Below are 20,581 nucleotides of genomic sequence, written 5' to 3'. Positions count from 1 at the left end.
TCTTAGACCTAAAATGAATTTGTTTAACGTAAGGAACTGTTTATTTATGCTTAAAATGAATAAAAAGATAGACAAATCAGCTTGAAACAGATTTTTTTTACCGGTAGATTGTACCTATGTAAAAAAAAACAAAGCACGAGCCTTGTTTACATGACGAAGAATTGTGAGCCCTGTATCTTGCTTAAAACTCATCGACTGGCACCCAAATTTCATTTGATCATTAGAAATGCATTTGCAATGCATTGTAAATAATAAAAACAGAAAAATAAAATTTGATCAAAATCGTGACCATGCCCCTTTAAGTGACACCGTTTAGTTCAGACTTTCAGTTATGTATGTATAAAGCATTTAAAACCGTTTCAAATATACCAAGAAGAGACGAGGAGACACTACTGAAAGAACGAGAGCACACCTTCTCTAATACTTCAAGGAAATATGTTCAGAGTGAAAAAGTGTTAGAAAATATACATATAGCAAAAGCAGTGTGCCAAAAATGTAAAAGGTGTGATTTTTCTAATTTATTGATTAAGGAATATAATATGTTCCTTCCTAACAAATACTACTTAATTAATTTTTTAACGGATTCATACAAGAATATATATTAAATGTTGTTCTTTACTCTACAATGTCTTCAAGCATATTTAGATCTAAAAAAAAAACCGGCCCCTAATTTACAACATGGAACAAAAGAAATACTCGTTAACAATTGTCATGAATATAAACTTATTGCAAATCAAAAAACATTTTAAAGAACTATTTGCAAAATGGACCGTTTGGATAAATGGATAAACAAAAACGTTGTACATTAAAGCAAATAGAAGTATTTTTGTTATAAAATACATCAGTTCATAATGAAGAATATATAATTATATGTTTAATTTACTTACACTTTACGGACATGATTAGTTTTAAATCAAGTGACGAATTATATAAAGAACGTTGCCTATCTATAACTATAGAACAAAATCATTGTCTCCATAAATCAAAAATTCCTCCAAAACACAGCCAAAAAAATCATAAAAAAGGAATGGCGGAAAACTAGTTTTAGAAATATCCTTTTACACAATCAAAATCAAACAACGTGTTTTAGGCTGCTGTGACTTGCTGTTATGCATTAGAACAGATAAAAATCCTGGAGAGACAGTTTCAAAGCCGAGCTCGAGCTTACTATTGACTCCATTAAAGCCGAGATAGCTAGAGATAATTTCAATTTTATGTGATTGTTTTACAATAGATGGTATATTTGTTGTCGGCAATTCCCCGGTGGTTAAACTAACACTTAATAAAGCGCAGTAATTGAACGTTCCCTCTACAAGCAAACAGTGGAAATAGTTATCGAACCAAGTTAAGAAAAAGGGGAACAACCATTGGGAGTCTTTATTTACAGAACAACCGCCATCTTTATTGATTTTATGTCCAAAGAAGTTTGTGTGTTTGTTAAGGAATAAAACCGATGACTCCCGAGGGACGTTCGGAAGCGTCATTCATGTCTTTCTAATAATTTCCAGAACCCCGCCAGCTGATCAAATTGCATATGTTTGCATGTTTTAATGTCATTAATGTAATCAAATGTCTAAGCTGATTAATCTCCTTTATTAGGATTTGACGACTTTGTGTTACAACTCAAAATTTTCTATTTACTGTTGTATGGAGTTTGACATTATCAGGAATTTCCAAATATGTTCCAAATTTGTTTTGACAAACGTGACGTCATCCTTGGCACAACCTTTGATTGTTCGCACAACATTCGCTTCGCCACTGTAAAGGGAATGTAAAAATTCCACTGATGATAATGAAAAGCCATCTATTGTGTGTCGAAGACGTTTTATTGTAGTGTTATATTTCACTTTTATAAAAGTAGGTCAATGACTGAATATTTTAAGCAAATTAAAGAGACATTACGGCGCACCTTATCAAAAACCGACTTGTAAAAAAGAACTTTTGTACTACTCATGAATGTATAATTTTTCAGAAAATTACAAAGTTCCCCATGAATTAAATCTAATTATTTCATTAAAATTAATAATTACGTATTATCTTATAAGTAAACATATTTACATCGCAACGTGTTACGGGGTTCAGCCTTCTATACCATTACGCATGTGTATTTACTGTTAACAAAACACATGCAGGGCTTGCGAAGATTCTCCTGGACATGTCTTTTTCTCCTTCTCCCAGATAAAAATTTTTCAACGTTTTTAAAATAACCACAATTTTTATTTTGTAAGCATGTATTTTTCGTGTTTATCATAGGAGTGGCTACAACCTAAATTCATTTTTGTAAATGAGACCCTTTAAGGGGTTATTTGACATATCTACATGTATGTCTGTTCATTTTAAAATAAACGAAAATTGGTAAATCATTTATAAATTATCGAGAAAGTGATTATGTGTTCCGTTTAGAGAGTCCCTTTAAGCTCGTATACCAAGATGACCATAGTCGTCGGACGAAGATCTTGTAGTTTTCAGCACGTGTCAATTTCTGTCAATCAAAGTCCACGTGGTACAAATAAACGATATACGATTATTCCAGTTTGTACGACCCTTAAATTTCTGGAAGCTCATAATTACATTAATTAAGTATGTGAAAGGGATTTTTATGTATTTCAACTATTACAATCAACGTTGTGTCTTATTTCCTAACGATACAATAGGTAAATCTGAAGTTATTCACACATGTGTTTTCAGCGCTGTACTGTCTCTTTAAAGAAAAATCCCTTAAAATTTTACACCATCATTAAGATTTTTTTAACAGTAAAAACATTGCAAACTGCTAATCTCTTTTTAAAATGAAATACAGTTTATGAATGGCAGTGGTAGTAATTTGATACAAAGCATTAAGTTTTCATTGACAATGTTTATAAATAGGCCTATTCCGAATTTCATCTACCAGTTAAGCCCTACCCGTTCTTAATTCAATTTAACAAAAATTGAATGAAGAAAATACTTAAAATATTTATAGTGTTAAAATCATTATATTGACCTTTTTCAGCTGGCATACAAATTCATATGATGTCAATGTTCAAAATTTTGAGATATTGTGTCTTTTATCATTTTTACATTTCTCAATATATTTGTAGTGTGCACGATACGATTATATAAATGAAAAAGTGAGATAAAACGAACAGCTAGAAAGTATGCAAAATCGTGCTGAATATCAAATAAAACATGAACCTTTTAATATTATAGAACTGCCAAAAATATCTCATTGAAAAACAAAATCTAAAAAATTTTGTCCGAATTTCCTTTCAGTTGCTAAAAGTGCACGATTGCTAGGCCTATTTTCATAATAAAGTAAACATATCAAAATAAATGTCAATAATAATTAATTTTATATTTATGTGATTAGAACAAATTTCACTCATGACATTGAACTTTATAACAATCCGAATTTGAAAACGCGGATCCAGATTTTATTTCCAAAAAGGGGGAGGGGGTGTCCGAGGGAATATTTATGTCAGTCGGGGGGGGGGGGGTGGTTCCAAGGCACATTCTCGCCAATTTTACAATGTCAATTTAAGAATTTCATTTTCCCTTTTAAATCCGTGCATGCATAGCGCGAAATGAATTTGGAGGTCATAAGATTTGGTTGATGAATATATCCATCACCAAATGCTAAAATTATTAAAAAGTGTATGTACATGTAATTTAATTTAAATTAAAGGCGTACTTACGAATATCATAGGAAATGAAACATGTATATTCTGTGAAAAGAATTTCAGTTTTGCAGACGTAACGTCATATATTTCTCAAATATTGTCAATTTAAAAAAAATATCAACTTTTTAAAAACCATTTCTCATAAACTATCTATCTTTAAATTTTTGTGAGCAAATTGATATTTAAATTTCTTTTGAGTAGATGTATATTGATATATGTAAGCTTATGAAATTTATACTTAAGATGGTGAAGTTCTGGCTGTTTCGTTTATATACCATATACCTATTTTTCTAACATAACATTTATTTATCATTATAATAACTTTGAACGAATTCGAAATAATCATAGTGTTCATTCAAGGACGGCGATATGGATAGTCTTTCATTTCAAAATGCAGACTAGTAAACCGATAGTTTAACCGAGCTTTAGCCTTTCGTAGTCTAATAATTAAAATTCTTTTCATATTAGGAGTTGTGTGCTTTAACGTTGATGTAGACTGTCAGGCAGGCTTTGCAAAAGTACGTTTAATCAGTCAAAAATCCTCACCCATAACGGTCTGTCTGCTAGTTAAACTACAGTGTAATTTCCCTATATACTTACAACTACCTTCTGAACTGAATTTCCTTCTGATAAAAAGATGGTTAATGGTAAGAAAGATTAGGGATAATCCATAATTTTCGACTTAATAATTTTCTTGCAGACATAGACAAGAAAGTGATCATTATTCCTTTTTCAATCGTAACATTTATTCTTGGTTTTCTCTCTCAGTTTTACATACATACACTTCAGTTCAAAAGCATTTATTTGAAATTGCACAAGTTCCTACATTAAGTATAGTGTAAGATATACATGTCGATCAAAAAGATCCTCCATATCGAGTTTTACTCATTATCAGTTTATTACGCGTTGCATTTATATGTATAGACATGTCATCTTGTGAAATTTTCAAAAGAAATCATTATTCGATTTTCTTTTCAGTTTTCGGATATATGCAAATTAACATTGCTAGATAAGTTAACGTTCAAATTCGTACGCGTGTTACTCTAATGCGAAACAGTCCAAATGGCCTCATTTATTGGCCTCAAGTATTTCCAATCCAAACGAGAAAAAGCCTCTGAGCATGTATAATAAGAAAGTATATCCGTTCATAATAAGGCGTCGGACATCGGCTGTACAATTCATTGCCGTTGTTGACGTGTATCAACGGATAACCCAAATTAAGTTAGACCAGGAAAATTTATTGTTTCTCTCGCCATAATAAAATCAAGTCTCTGGTGTCGTTAGGGATGATATTTTTACAAGGATTAAACTGAGTTTTACAGGAATCGTGCGTCTACAAGTATTGATGTATACAACAGTTGGTTAGACCAGAGTCCGGCAAGTCTGCACTATATAAGATACAGCAAAGACCAAGACTTTCTTTATCGCCATTTCGACAAAGAGTTGTCAGTTTTCTATGGCCATCGTTTATTTAGACTTGCTTATCATTTTTTCTTCTGTCTAGGCTTATACTTTATCCACTACATGTATATATACTGAGTATATGTCACAAATTTGGTATCATGATTATACTCTACTAAACATAAAATACATTGGAGTTCCAGAGGTATTTAATTATTTTTCGTGTCTCCACATACATGTAAATGATAATGCGTTTGACAAAACTTTATTTAAAACTAGTCAACTTAGATTTATTTTAAGTTTCCATATTGTATGCAAGTTTAAAACGACAAATAACTGAAAAATAAAGTTTCTAATTTCAAAATCTGCAATGTTATTTTCCATCTCTTGAAAATAGATTACAATGTACATGTAGTTTCAGCTGGAATGATTATAAATTTGTTAATGATTTGACACAAGGAATTGAAAAACATATTTTATTGATAGAAAAAGTGTAAACATTTTGAGGAAACTTACATCGTATGATGTTTTCATATTTATAAATTAACTAATTCTACAACAAGTGTCGGCCGAACTATTTTTCTTATAACATTCATTTTTCGTGTAAGGGAACTTAATAATTAGCAGTCTGCAGTTTACATGCACTGATAAAAACCTTGCTCTACTCAATTACGCCGGCTGTAGTTGCTATAACTCCCATATTAAGATTGGAAGAACGGAGTTAAATAATGACTTCTTCGTGTTTCTAGTCTATCGTTTTTATCACCAGACACGTTTACTTCTGTAAAGAATCCCCCGTACTTAGTTCGTTCTCTATGAAACATACAAGATTAATTGAATAGATAAATGTTTTCTTGTGTTATCGATTCTTTGTAATTTGTTAACAGCGGCGAACAAGATTAATGGCGAAATTATCCTATCTGCCGCCAGAGGTCGCCGTAGCATGTACAGGAAATGAATTATCCCAATTTGAGCGGCGCTGCGCAATGAATCTGAGTATGTGATTGAGATTCATGACACTTGTTGTAATGGAGCTTGTTTGTTAAACGTGGATTATCCATACTGATGAAGGGACGTTGATGATTGTAGTTTTGCTTTAGCCGGTAGTGGTGATAAGGTAGCGAGTACAATTCAAACAGAATTACTAGTTAGCGGCCATAGACCAAAAGAGAAGTAGCTTTCCTAGCTTCAAAGTAATAAAGTTTATTTTACGACGGACCAGTTAAGCAAATGTAAATTGACAAAATACGAATGAAATGACAGTTACTGGGTCAGTACATGATTGCAAAATGTTATTTAGTTATAGAATTATTTAAAGCGTACATATGAGTTGTTTGCGACATTAGTCATGTGAATGTGTAGCAATTTCTACTTAAAACGTCAGACTTGATATTTATTAAGGTCTTCCGTTTCCAACGGAAGACCTTATAGTTTTCGTACGATTTCTTATTATTATTAAGGTCTTCCGTTTCCAACGGAAGACCTTATTGTTATTGCTTTGATTCTTTTCCTCTATTATTATTATTATTCTTTTTTTTTTCTCCCACGTTTTCTCAAAAATGCTTCAGCCGATTTTCATGAAATTTTCAGAGCTTATTCATGACAAAATTTGTAAGAAAATTACACGAGCTTTTTTTGGTCGTCACTTCCGGTACCGAGATATCAAAGATTTTACGTTTTTGCTTGTTCACGATTTTTCTCAAAAAGTATTTAAGATAGAACCTTTCAATTTTCAGAGATGGTAGAGAGTGAACGGCCGCAGTGCCCTTCGCATATCCGAACGTCCGCCGTCACTTCCGGTCGTCACCGGAAGGAAATGAAAAACCTTAATTTTTCAATTTTTTGAATTTGAATTTTTTTAATGTTACTATTCGATAGAGACACTTAAAACACTTCAGAATAGGAAATTCGTTTTTAAATCGATCCACGCATTCCCGAGATTTTGAGCTCAAAAGTTCATAAGCGAAAGTCCGCGTAGCTCAGTCGTTAGAGTGGTGGACTTGTGCCCAGGCGACCCGGGTTCCGTCCCCAAGTGCCGATTATATTTCTTCCCTAATTTTGTTTTGGTTAATGATTTTATCTTTAAAATGATGGTTTTTATTGTTTTCCGTTTTATTTTTATAATAAATAAAGATAATAACAGCTTTTTTAGTACAAATATAGAGCTCGTTTCTGTCAGCAGTTGGCTTAATTCAGACGCTCGTCCCATCGCCAGCATCAAAGACATGCCGCCGAAGCTCCCTTGCAGTACGACTACATTAGAGTTCACTGGGTCGCTTTGCCGGCATCAAAGAAATGCCGCCATCTCCTTGACTGTATGCACACAACATTTACTAAGCAATGCACAAACGTTATTCTACATGTCTTTAAAATGAGGACTGATTAGTATTTATTTACATAATTATATAGATAAACGCATGCATGAATACATGCGTTTATTGACATAGGTTGCTTATATATTGATTTCCTGAACACTATAAAACACTATGAAATCTCTCTCTCTCTCTCTCTCTCTCTCTCTCTCTCTCTCTCTCTCTCTCTCTCTCTCTCTCTCTCTGACAACCAGGTGACTGCGATACGGTGTGAAAACTGACCACCCTTGTATCTGTGTTTGGGCCTATGTATTAACAGATGTAAACACTGATCGTTGATATACACTGTTGAAACAGAGAGTCTGATTATTCACTTTTGATTTATAAAAATCATTACGGCAGGGTGGATTGGGATTATAATCATTAAACAATCAGTCTTTTAAAGTTTAGATTTATTTACAAAAGTCTATAAACATGTACATGCTCGCCCAAAAGCGGGATTAGTGATTAAGCAGCGGGGTCAATAATTCTCTCTCTCTCTCTCTCTCTCTCTCTCTCTCTCTCTCTCTCTCTCTCTCATTATAGCTAGATAAACAATGAATGTGCATATCCGTATAAATTAGCCTAGCGAACATTTTCATATGGGTATAATATATGTATTAATTTATTAAATCGAAATTTGAATTAATTATTCTCCCCTGGGAATAAACCCCGTTTCAAAATCGCCCTCACTTGGTTTCAGACTTTTGACGAGTCATGGGACAATATGCTTTGCCCTGCGTATAATCTCTCTCGGATGGGGATCCGATTACTATTGATGAAATAAAATCACTATTATTGATGAAATAAAATGTTTTTCTATTAACTTATATAGCAAATTAAAAATGCTGAGGTGGATTGAAAATACGCTTCATCAGACGTCCGCGTCAATTTGTTCCCGCCCATTTCAAACGTTTTGACCTGTTGCATTCATCTCCATGTACCTAATGTTAATGCTATACATATATTAGAATAAAGGTAAATATCAAAGAAAAAATCATAATTAAGATTTTGAGATTTTAAATTTCAAATCAATGGTACAGTGGCTTATACAGCGCTTATACAATGTTCTAACATATGTATTTTGTTTAGAAATTGTGTAATATGTGATATTTAGAATTTAATATTCTATTTTAATATAGAAGTCACCAACCAACCCCCCCCCCCCCCCCCATTCATAAAATCATTTAGTTTTTCTGGTCCTATTTTACTTGATCTTTGATATTGGTCCTTTAATTTCAACTAAGACTGTACTAATTACAATTAATTATAGTACAAATTATACTAAACTATACTTCTATAGTACAAGTTGAAAAACACTCTTCAATTAAGATTTAGACAAAAACAGTCTTTTATTATTAGGGTCTTCCGTCTTCAGCGGAAGACCCTTCTATTCTTATTGTTATTAAGGTCTTCCGTTTACAAAGGTAGACCCTCTTTTTTTTCTTCGGTTTCTTTTTATTACAGGTTATTAGACCTGTTATTAAGTCAAAAGACCTCTTATTAAATGTGTAATAAAATGGGACTGGTCCTTAAAATTAAGGATCCTACAGGGTGGATAATCCTTCATCCATCGCTCTTTTAGATCACATCTGCATTTCCTGATATGTTTCGCTGATGAAGATAAAAGGCAAGGTCATTTCCTTTCTAAAAATCGGACGGAAGACCTCCTCGTTGCTCGCAACGAGATCGTGTCTAGTTATTATTATTTTTTTCCACAAATTTTGTGCACGAGATTTCTCGAAAACTATTCGACCGATTTCAACCATTTTTTCACAGAAGATGAGACTTGATGTAAACTTCATACGTTTTTGAGATTTTTTCTGTCAGCACTTCCGGTACCGATTTATCGGCCATTTTGTCTATTTTAACGACCTATTTTGTGCAGAGCTGATCTCAGAAACTCTCAGAGATATGACTATGAAATTTTCAGGATAGGTAGTCTATAGTTTGAAGTTGTGCACTATTATATTGTTTTACGCCAGTGGCGCCATTTCTTGGAGCTCGCCTGGGCTCGAAAATTGAGTACGAATTTTCATGCAAAATTTTCATACGTTTTCATCTGTATCTTTTTTTCAGTTAATATTTTGTTAAAACATATATAACAAAAGTAGTAGATAATTATACGTTCTTTCCAACAAAATCAAAAAAAGGGGCTGACCCCTTAAATTAGGGGCCAAGACACTCGTAAACTCTATTACAAATAACTTAAAAACGATCAAAATTTTGTAATACAATATAGAAGCAAAGTTGTTGATTGTAGCAATATTGATCAGGTAAAATCATTTTCACACCCATTTATGACGTAATTAGGGATTTTAAGGGGCCAAAGTACTTAAACTTTGATGCAATATCTCTAGAGAAGGAGACATATTTTGTTAGGCAATGTAGAAAAGAAAATGTTTGCATTGATGATTTTAATCGATTCCACTAATCAAAACTCTAAGGTCTGTCCCCATTAAGGATCTAGAGGGCTGGCCCCTAAAATATTCAATCATTTGTATCTCAAAAATGAACAACAATTTTAGATGGGTGTAAGAACAAAAAATGTTAGTATTCGTGAGACATTTCGATTGAACTCAAGAAAAAGGGACTGGCCCCTTAAATGAGGGGCCAAGACACTCGTTAACTATATTACAGATAACTTGAAAACAATCAAGATTTCAAATATCTTTGGTACCTAGCCTTTTTACAAAATTGATACCAGCGAGATTTTAGTCACTGTTACAGTAAGTGATTGAGACACAAAGTTTTATAAATGATAGACAATCGATTGAAGATATATTTAACGGGCTTTCTTTTGTCAACCGTCACTTCCGGTACTCACCAGAAGAGTTCAAACAATTCATTTTTTTCACAAGTTTAACTGATTATCGTTGGTGTTTCATCTTCCATGATTAACAGTAGTGTACACTAAACAAATGTATAAAAAAACCTAGGTTTTATTTTCATAAACCTCTTTTGTTCGTCCGTTTTCGGTCTCGAGACAAAAAACCTAGATTCACCAAGATCGCAGATTTGGCAGAGAATATCGATATTTCATCGTATCATATGAAAACAAAATCGGACGGAAGACCTACTCGTTACTCGTAACGAGATCTAGTTATTAAAACATTTACTATAGTCTGTCCCAAGTTATTGCTTCCATCACTTTTTGATGATTTTTAATAAAAATACACATACATGTGAAAGAAACACAATTGAAATCGATGAAAGGGAATATATCCAAGATATCTTCATAGAACAATAGACCAATCCACACTTTACAAAAGTTATGTCCCCTGACCGCCATCTTTGGGGAAAAACCCATATATTTCTCACAGTAGCCTTTGTAGTTTAAAGGGTTGTAACTTCGTCATTTGACTTTAGAAATCGGTTTCCTCTGATTGCCCCAAGTTGGGGCAACCCACACATTGAAGGAATAAATTAAATTCCAAAAGATTATTTCACAGGACGCCCACACATTTGGTTGCATACAGAAGGGAAAAGTTGTTTTTTCCCTTTTGACCTTTGGGTTGACCCCGCAAAGGGGAACAACTTTTGCAAAGTGTGGATTGGACTATTATCCCTTTTCACTCATAAAATTCCACAGGAACGAAAACAATTTTCTTACGGAGATTTATAATGGGAAATGTTTACATCTTTTCCCCATTCGGAATACACTCGGAATACATCGCGCAATTTTTTAACATTATCATCCGGGCTTATTAATGGCTGATGCAATGCAAAATCTCCGTAGACTTTCAATTTTGGGATGTGTATTGAAACCTGACGCGGTAGAGGGGGCGTTTCAAAACAGATAATCTGGACATTTTTCATATTAGTGGATGAACGTAGTTTGAGCACAAAGGCATTTACTATTATTGAAATATCAAGCAAAAAGTGGTCGAAGCAAAAACGCGGGACAGAGTATTGTTTATTAATATATATTGTACAAAATCATTTAAGATAATAAAGAATTTGAAAAAAAGTATTTGCATAAAAGGCGTCTACTTTGTTAATGAGAGTCATACAATACAGCAGTTGTTGATAAAATCTTTTTTTTAAATAAATCTCAATCTCATAAAATCGTAATTAAAACATTTTAACGTTTATGACATCCCGGAAAGGGGGATGGGGTGGGTTTTTGTTACTTTAGTTCATAAATAGTAAATGTTTTGAAAAAAGGAAAATAAAAGCCCCCTCCTCCCCGACCCCCTGCAAATAAAGCTAGAGGTACTAAGAGCAAGCTCACAAATGATATCCCATTGCCAAGAAAATATGATAATTACATCTCCATTGAATAGTAGAAGATGCACATGCAATTTTTTATAGTGACCTCGAAGTTGCAAAACCGGCCATCGCCCATGAATCATGATCAAGACATATTTACAGGTCGCAAGCTATCTTTGTGTAAATTTTTTAGCTTCTTCTCATTTTCAATTGCAATGGCCACGCAAGAAATGCTTTTAACAATGACCTTGGAAAACTGAGCCTGGGTCAAGTTCATGACACATCCTCGGGTTATTAGCAATCTTTATATGAAGTAGTAACGTCCAATTTTCTCCATAATAGACGTATCAAGACCGTACACAAATTATGAAGATTTTCTTTCCAATGACATTAAACTTGTTCAAATGGCCTTTGGTCAAAATCATGACACACCCTCAGGTCATGGGCATTCTTTGTGTACAGCAAGAACCTTAAATGATTTTCCATAAGAGAGAGTTATTAATTATAAACCAGACACGAATTTACCACTCTTTTCTTCGAGTGTTCTTGAACCCACATGACCTAATGGCAAAATCACGGCACAGCTTTAATTGATAAGCATTATTTTGTGAGGTATGAGCTTCTAATTTTTATGTGTAAGAAAGATATAAACCGAACACGTGTTTTGAACTTTTCGATCCAGTGATCGTAAAATTAGCCAAACTATTATGGGTCAAGTTCATGGCACACTTACAGGTCATTCGCAATGATATGTATTTTTTGGAGTATGAACTTCCAATGTTTCTCCGTAAGAGAGATATGAACCGGCCACGATTGCAGAGACAGACGAAAAAGATGATTCCTGTGTAACCCCCCCCCCCCCCCCCCATGATTTATTTTGCAAGGGGGTTTAATAACTATCCCTCTAAAACCACCTCCAAGTTTACTGAATCCGCAGATGCATTCAACATTACGTTAACTTTTTATGTCGAAGAAGATGATCCCCAACATTCACCGTGAACGTCAGTCATAATAAACTAAATGAAAAGCCCTAATCCACTAGTGAAAGAAAGCCTACACCATTGGTTCGAAGGTCACTGTTTTTCCTGGCCCACAAGATTCTACCTTTATTGTGCCAGCACATACTTCCCACAGTGTTTTTATTTATGCATGTTCTCTTCATGAAGACCCAGCTTCATGCGCATATCTAGAGGGGAGGGGAGGGGGGGGAGAATCTGGATCCCCACCAAGTTTTAATTTCCTAAATTCACACTGTAAAATGATCGAAAATATGTCTCGGATCCCTCCTCACCTATAAATCTTTAATATCCCCACGGAATAACTTTTGAAATCTGCACATGAGCTTTGTAAAATTTATTACTGATTTGTAGCAGTATTAGTTAAAATGTTCTGATATAAAGCAGGGTGTCGTAGATTTCTTGAAAATACAAGAAAATGAACAAGGTTAAAAATACAAAAATGCGTTGGGCTAACCCCCGACTACACAAAATCTTTTAGCTTAAACAATATGTTTTTGGCTAGTGATAATTATATACTTCATGTAAACATTGTCATACTGTTTTCCGCTGCATGCACCTTAAATTTATCAAACGGACTTTGTTCTATAACTATAATTGATAAATTTCATTTAAGTTTCCGCTTCTTCTTTTAACACTTTGACAATTAAGACTTTCACATAACTGATCAACATTCGCATCTAGATTTAAAACAAAAAACCCACACATCTCACATATGTTTCTTATTGCCCTGATAGAAAAAAAATTTGAAACTAATTTAATATCAATTCGAAATAGATTGTTTATAAACTGTCAATTTTTTCGTATCTCCTCGCTGTTTACAAAGGGTATACGTACATAGATTTTTTTCTGGTTTAAAACAAATAAAACGACCAGAACCCAATGATGCATGTAATCGCTGCTCAGAAAAACTCTGCACTTTATGTAAGGAATTTTATATTTCCTTTTAGATACTGCGAACTCATCAACTCTCGAGTTTGCTCAATTTTTCAGGATTACATGGACACCTCTCATCCACAAATGTTTTTCTCTATGTTTTTCTCGATGACTGCCTAATTTATATACAGCGAACGTACAAATAAATCCATGAAAAAAAAAATGTTCCCATGGACCTGAAAAGACTCCACAAAAGCAGCCACAACGAGGATAAATTATTGTTCCATTACAACTTTTTAGCATTAATGATTCATAGCTACACATGTGATTATGCACAAATTACCGGATGGCGCATCATATTATCTTGACTAATGCGCCTGAACTTTCAGAAAAATTGAATTAGCTCATCGCTTTATCATCACATTAAAATGTTGTGACAATACATTTATGTCTCAATGACTTATCGAAATGTTTAACGATACATCGTATTTCAAACAATAGTTTAAAAAGAGATTTGTATCAGAAAAACATTTGTTCAGCTTTTCCAAGCCAATCACATCAACAACAAAAAAATAATTTCCCATGAAAAGTAACAAAAAAAAAATCTGCCAAAAAAGCCCCCATTTTAGATTTTTTTTGGAAGCATGATGCATCGCAAAATTACGAATAAAGGACGATAAAAAACCCCCAGTGATCATGAGGCTATTAAGGCGTATTTTTAAGTTGTCATATTTGTTTTAAAATTTGAATCATAGATAGGGCCTAAAAATAACTAATTTGGAATTTTCTTTATCTACTTACATGTACTTTACCTTTTAAAATATGAAATAATTACAATAATTATTATTTCATATTTTCATCCAAAATATTTTTATAGTATTGTTATGGTTGGTTTTGTTTTTTAACCTTGCTTTGTTTTTTGGAGAGGCAGCATGTATATGCAGTCATTCAATAATGCAACATTTCATCAATTACAAAACCTCGCAACCAATTTTTTTTAAACGTGATTAATTTCATGAAAAAGCAAACTCGTTCATTACTATTGCTCTAACTTGGCACCGTTACTCTCTAGTGAGTATCGAATTGCTGCTAAAGAAACTTCAAAGAGATTTATTACCAGCCTTTACAAAAGTCAGTCGTTAAATATATACGAGCTTTAAAAGGCTTTTAACCCTGCCCTTTACAAAACCTAAAACACTTACCTCTACCTTTCTATTAAGTGACACAGAAGAAAGAAGATTTTGGAATCCCTGAAGCTGTTGTACTGTAGCGGTCGGCGGAATCACGACCTAATCCAAACACACTAAACTCTTCCAATGTTTCCGTAAAGCTTTGAAATATTGATGTCAATTCAACAACGACTCGGAAATAAATTGAAGCACGATTCATTAAGATGTTTAACCAGGGAAAATTAACCGGCCCTAAAATAAGGGACCATTACGCGCCGGATCAGAATCAATGGATTGGGAAACTGTTGAACAAGCGACGATCTCGAGGGTTTTTTTCGGTGGTGCTCCAGGAAATCCTTAGGACCATCGATTCGACCTTTCCGTTCGCTTCTTTGGAACCTAAGTGCAATATTATCTAATTCTCGCCGGAATGTGCTTTCAACATCTTCTTAATGTTGAAAAAAAAATCAAGCGCTGTTCTTGGAAGAAAGGCTGTCAACCTTTAAATTTGTCTGCGGCTTTTAAAAGTTTGAGTTATTTTCCATGAAATGAACAGTTCGTAAATTGCAATGCAACCAAGTCTTGCTCTTTTTGTGTTTAGAGAGGACCGCAAATTAAACCTCTTAACTCATAAAGTAGTGTACCATTCATGAGTAAAAAAAAAATAATGACATTGATATGATGACCATCAATTGTCGCCATGGAAATATATGCAAAGGAATTTTTCATAAACACAATTGTATTGATAATTTATTTACATTACTTGACGGTGTTGTATATCTGTTTGTATACTGTCTGTAAAATACAATTAAAAAATATATTTCAAGATTGTATCAATTTAAATATTAAAAGCATTTACTTTTCATTTAAAATTCACCGTCCAAATCAAATACGTAGGTCACAAAAATACTTATTTTTAACGGCGTGAACATTTTGCAATAAATCATACGGATCACCAGCATTTAATAGTCGCAAATCATCAGAGCTAGTTTTCTTTAAAAAAAAATATTCACATGATTGTTTCTGGGTAAGGTTTCCTTATTATTGATACCAATATGATCTGTTTCAGGCAAACAAAGAATCAAAGTATCAAACTCTATGTTACATCTATGTTACAGTAGATTTTGAGATCTTAACAATACTTTTAGTGATATTATTGATACAATAAATTATAGTTTTATTATAGTTTTTTTTTATAATACATTAAAGGAAATGTGTCGATTAAAAGAAAATGGGTATCTAATGGTTGCCTAAGTGTTAGACAAACCTATATAGAATTTCAAGAATGGCATTGAAATAGATGTATTATACTGCATAATAAACTAATACAGGATAAAAAAAATTGATTTCTCAATAAATGGTAAAAAAAATTATTCTGGTATTCTAAAGTTTTCTAAATTCCATATGTTACATGCATTTAATGTATGAAAGTAAAACAATTCTGACCAAACCAAATGAGTAAGACATGTATTATATTTTCAACAACAGAAAGATGTAATGAAGAGTATTTTTTTTCCTAAAATAAAGTTAAAAGGATCACAGTGACCCCGTAAGTCCTATATTTTTATGACAGTACGTCACAACATAGCGAATTTAACGCTAATTTGTGAAACAGTTTATATCGCCGAATTTATCTCTGTGACGCAATAGGTATTACTTCGGTCTACGAACCCGCAGGTCCTCAGTTCGAATACTGCAAGGAGTGGTAACATTTATAAAGTTTATTTTTTTTTTCTAAAATAGAAAAACCAAATTTGTCATTTTCAAATCAAACACCTGCTAAAACTCCATATCTTTGAGTAATTAAGAAAAATGGGATTGTATGCAGAACGTTTCCCAGATGTGCAGAGGACCCTTAAAATGTGGTGTCATATTTATTTATGTAGCAAAGACGTAGGTTGATATTTTTGTTGAGCATATGTAATGGAAATAAAAGTGAACAAGCACATATACTGCAGGCTCCGATAATACTTTACAATGCCATATATGCATATTGTTAACATCACAATGTAGACAATATTGATACGATATCGATTAACGTCGTACGCATCATAAATATAATGATTTATCTTATGTAAACTTCGTCGACATCGCAACGAACTTAACACAATATTGAGTGTTTATCATCGATATCGATATTGCTTATATTTCTTTGATGTTAAACACCTTTGATATCGCAACGTAGACAATGTTGAAACAATATCGAGTTTACATCGTCGACATTGTCGATATTTCTTTACCCTTTAGATCGTCATACATCGCATCTAAACACAATGTTGACGATGTTGGCCAACATTGCGATGCAGACGATGTAGACAAAAAACAAGGGGCATGGATGTAGACACAATGTCGACTCAATGTTGGTCAACATCGCGATGTCGACTATGTTAGTGTGAATTTTACACTTTAAAGTGTGAATTTTACACTATCATGTTTTACCTGACTACTTGCATGTACAATGATATCATCCATCATATTGTGTACACCCTCACAACCTTGCAACACTTGTCGCATGACCTTCTGATACATTTCAGGGGCACAACTAATACCAAACATAAGACGTTTGTATCTAAATAAACCCTTGTGTGTTACAAAAGTAGTAATTTCTCGAGATTCAGGTTTCTATTTAGTTTGGTGATATGCCCAAGTAACAATAAGTTTGCTAAAAATAGTACTAGAGTTCATTTCATGCAAAAGTTCATCAATGGTTGGTATAGGATAACGAACTCTCTTGACGGCGGTATTGGCCTGGCGCATGTCTACGCACAATCTGATGTCATCCTCTTAATGTTTCGGAACGCACACAACGGATGACACCCACGAACACGGCTTTTCAACGCGTTCAATGATGTCCAGGTTGAGCAGTTCATTGATGCACTGAGGGTCTTATCAAACACAGATATCAACGGTTATCAACGTTGACGCCATTAATCTGTAGAACGTCCAACTGAAGAGCTGTATCACGACCATGTAGGGTTTGTTCCTTCCCATCAATGACCACGAACTTCACATTCGGTATAACGGTTTGGATGTATTTCACGATTGCTGTAAATATGCTAGCTACCTTCAGGGGCTCTTGACTTCCATAAGCGAAGAGTTGCTTGTCAGTTTTGGAGGAAAAACATTCTACACGCTGTTCCATAAAGGCTTTCCCATAATGTTACAACTTGCTCCTGAGTCGATAATCATACTGAGAATCAACACCCCCAATATTCAAAACGAGGCCATCATCTAACACAAAAATACGGACACTAAATGCGTAAACTTTGTCCTCATCGCCTTGATCTGGCTGCTCTGTGATATTATGAACTCCTCCGTGTTTCACCTTAGTACCCCAGTTGTCGTTCAAAATGTCCCACTTTATTACACTTACGACACTTTTCCCCCTTAGCAGGACATCTAGGATCATTCCGTGAGTGCCCTTTATAATCGCAACTGTAACATTTACAATGTACTGTTAGTCTTTTTCACAAAACGTTTCTTATTCTGAACACTTACCTTGTTGACATCACTGCTACTGGCTCTTTGGGGCTGATTTTCAATTGATGTGGCTTGTCTCTCAGAGTCTTCCATTGCTCTTTCACGGACATGGTCGAGAGTGAGTTCTCTACCCTTCTCAAGTAGTTTACGGTGCACGTTTTGACGTACACACTTGTCGATAATATGGTCACGTATCCGCTGGTCCATTGCGTCACATTTCCCGACGATTCACACGTTTCTGCACGCTGACATAATCGATTTATGCACTGTTCAATAGTCTCTTGTGCGGACTGTGCCATACTTCGAAAAACAGATCTTTCATAGGGAACATTTGCTTGGGGCTTAAAATATTTGTCCAAAGCGTTCTACGCTTTTGCGTAAACGTTATCACCCGTACTTTTCTGTAACTTAAAGAAAATGTCTTGCACGTATATACCTGCTATATGTAGCAGCAAAGCTTTTACCTGAGCCGCATCCTCTATCCCTTTCCCTGTAGTAATTCAAATGCCCGACGCTATCTCTGCCATTTGGATGCAATGCCGGTCAAATTGGAAACATCGAAACTCGGAGGTCCATGCAAATCATGCATCAAAACACTTGCCATCGTGATCACTAAGCCTTAATTATCCTCGTCACCAATTTCATGTAGCGTCCTTGCATGCTACACTACGGAACAAGCCGCATTTAGTGTATCAATAAATAAGATCTTCGTCATTGAAGACCTTTATTAAACCGGGAACAACGTCACACATTATACAGGGGCAATAATCCAACATAACACAATAGGGGATAGCATAGAGTCACCTCTCTTGGAATACTTAGTGTAAATAACAAACACTACAACAAGGTCGATTTATTTGACATTGGGATGCCGATCTACATTCTCTTTTTACACAGGCATACTCTTACTGGACCGTAAGATTACGATCTTTTTAATATAATGTAATGGCTTGTTTTATTTATTTCAAAGAGCTGCTGCTTTGTGAAATCTATAGCATAAATTGATAAATATAAGTAAAGTATTAAGCAAAGGACTTTAAGTTATAAATTTCAACCGGAGCTATTTCTTTGATATGTATTCTAATAAAAAATGAACTTTATACAAAGCAGGTACATTTGTCACAATCTACTAGTGTAGTACAATTTTAAGTATCATTTTAAAATCTTAATTCAAAGAAGGGTATGCCCATACAATATTAAAATTTGTTAGACCTCCAATCGGGTGAAATATCAACACAGATCACGTTACTGTAAATAAACACTTAATGTCATACAAAGTGGGATTTACTACGCTGTTCAATTTGATATCAGTTTCTTAACATAACAAAATAAGTAAAAATTTTATTTTGTAATTGTAATAGATGCATTGTTTTTACGAACGTTTAAATCCCTTGATATTTTCATAGTCAGCCATAAAGGGGCATGGTCTCGATTTTGGTAAAATTTCATTTTTTTGTGTTATTTACAATGCTTTAGGAATGCTTTGGTAATGATTAACCAAAATTGTAGAGTGAATTGTAAGGTTAAAGGTTAAAAGCAAGATACAGGGCCCACAATTCTTTGTCATGTAAACAAGTTTTTTTGTTTTTGTTTACCATGGTTCAATATACCAGTAAGAAAATCTTTTTCAAGCTGAGTTATCTATCTTCTTATTCATTTTAAGCATAAATAAAGCATAAATGAAAAGTTTTTAACGTTTAACTCATTCAATGTAGGTCTAAAACTGGAATTTTCACTTCAATGTTCACAATGTAAACAAACGGTTTGTTTACATAGCAAAGACTGTAACTTGCTTATAACTCAACAAATAACACTCATATTTTGGTTGCTTGTAACAAATGCCTTACTAAAGCATTGTAAACAATAAAATCGGAAAAATAAAGTTTGCCCCTTTAAAGCTAAACACCACTCGTAAATAGGCAATGTCTGCCATATTTCTCTTTTATCACTGATGTCTCTTCAACCTCTATATAAGACACAGACGTCTAAACAGTCCAAAGTACTTCACCTCTGTAAGCGTAAATCTTGAATCGCCGTGTTCCCCGGTTGCGATCAAATTATCCAATTTTACGCACTTTTTTCAATCTAGGAGAATATTTTCATCAAATAAGTTGGCCAATGCATTATTTACAAACAGAATATGCACATAAAATAAGAAATAAATGTATAAAATCGAAAGACTACGAAAGGAATACTACACGTCGACCACGAGTTTCAGGAGTGCAATCGGGTGTAACGGAATCAAAGGATTTATATGCCAAGTTTATGTGTGACGGTGCCTGCTTTCGTTATTTGATCGTAAGGAAGCTGTAATTTCTGCCTCATAATCATGCTTAAGTTATACCTGTACATTCTCTATTAACTTTGAAAGTTATGCACAGTCTGTCATTAGCTGATAAAACTGAATTTATGACTTT

At 33.9% G+C, this 20,581-nt stretch overlaps 1 protein-coding gene across 2 annotated transcripts in view; it reads right to left on the bottom strand.

Annotated features, from left to right (window-relative positions):
* The window catches only part of LOC128185749 (suppressor of lurcher protein 1-like), a 59,382-nt gene extending 44,206 nt beyond the window's left edge, over positions 1 to 15,176 (bottom strand). Inside the window, exon 1 of one of the 2 annotated variants that reach the window (XM_052855402.1) lies at positions 14,718 to 15,176. The gene's annotated coding sequence lies outside the window, so the exon portion shown is untranslated. The remainder of the gene's footprint in view (positions 1 to 14,717) is intronic. The other variant, XM_052855405.1, reaches the window with a different exon arrangement.
* Positions 15,177 to 20,581: the final 5,405 nt, after the last annotated feature.

The sequence above is a fragment of the Crassostrea angulata genome, chromosome 5, assembly GCF_025612915.1.
Source record: "Crassostrea angulata isolate pt1a10 chromosome 5, ASM2561291v2, whole genome shotgun sequence".
NCBI classification, from domain to species: domain Eukaryota; kingdom Metazoa; phylum Mollusca; class Bivalvia; order Ostreida; family Ostreidae; genus Magallana; species Magallana angulata.
This window is presented reverse-complemented; position numbering and strand designations above follow the sequence as displayed.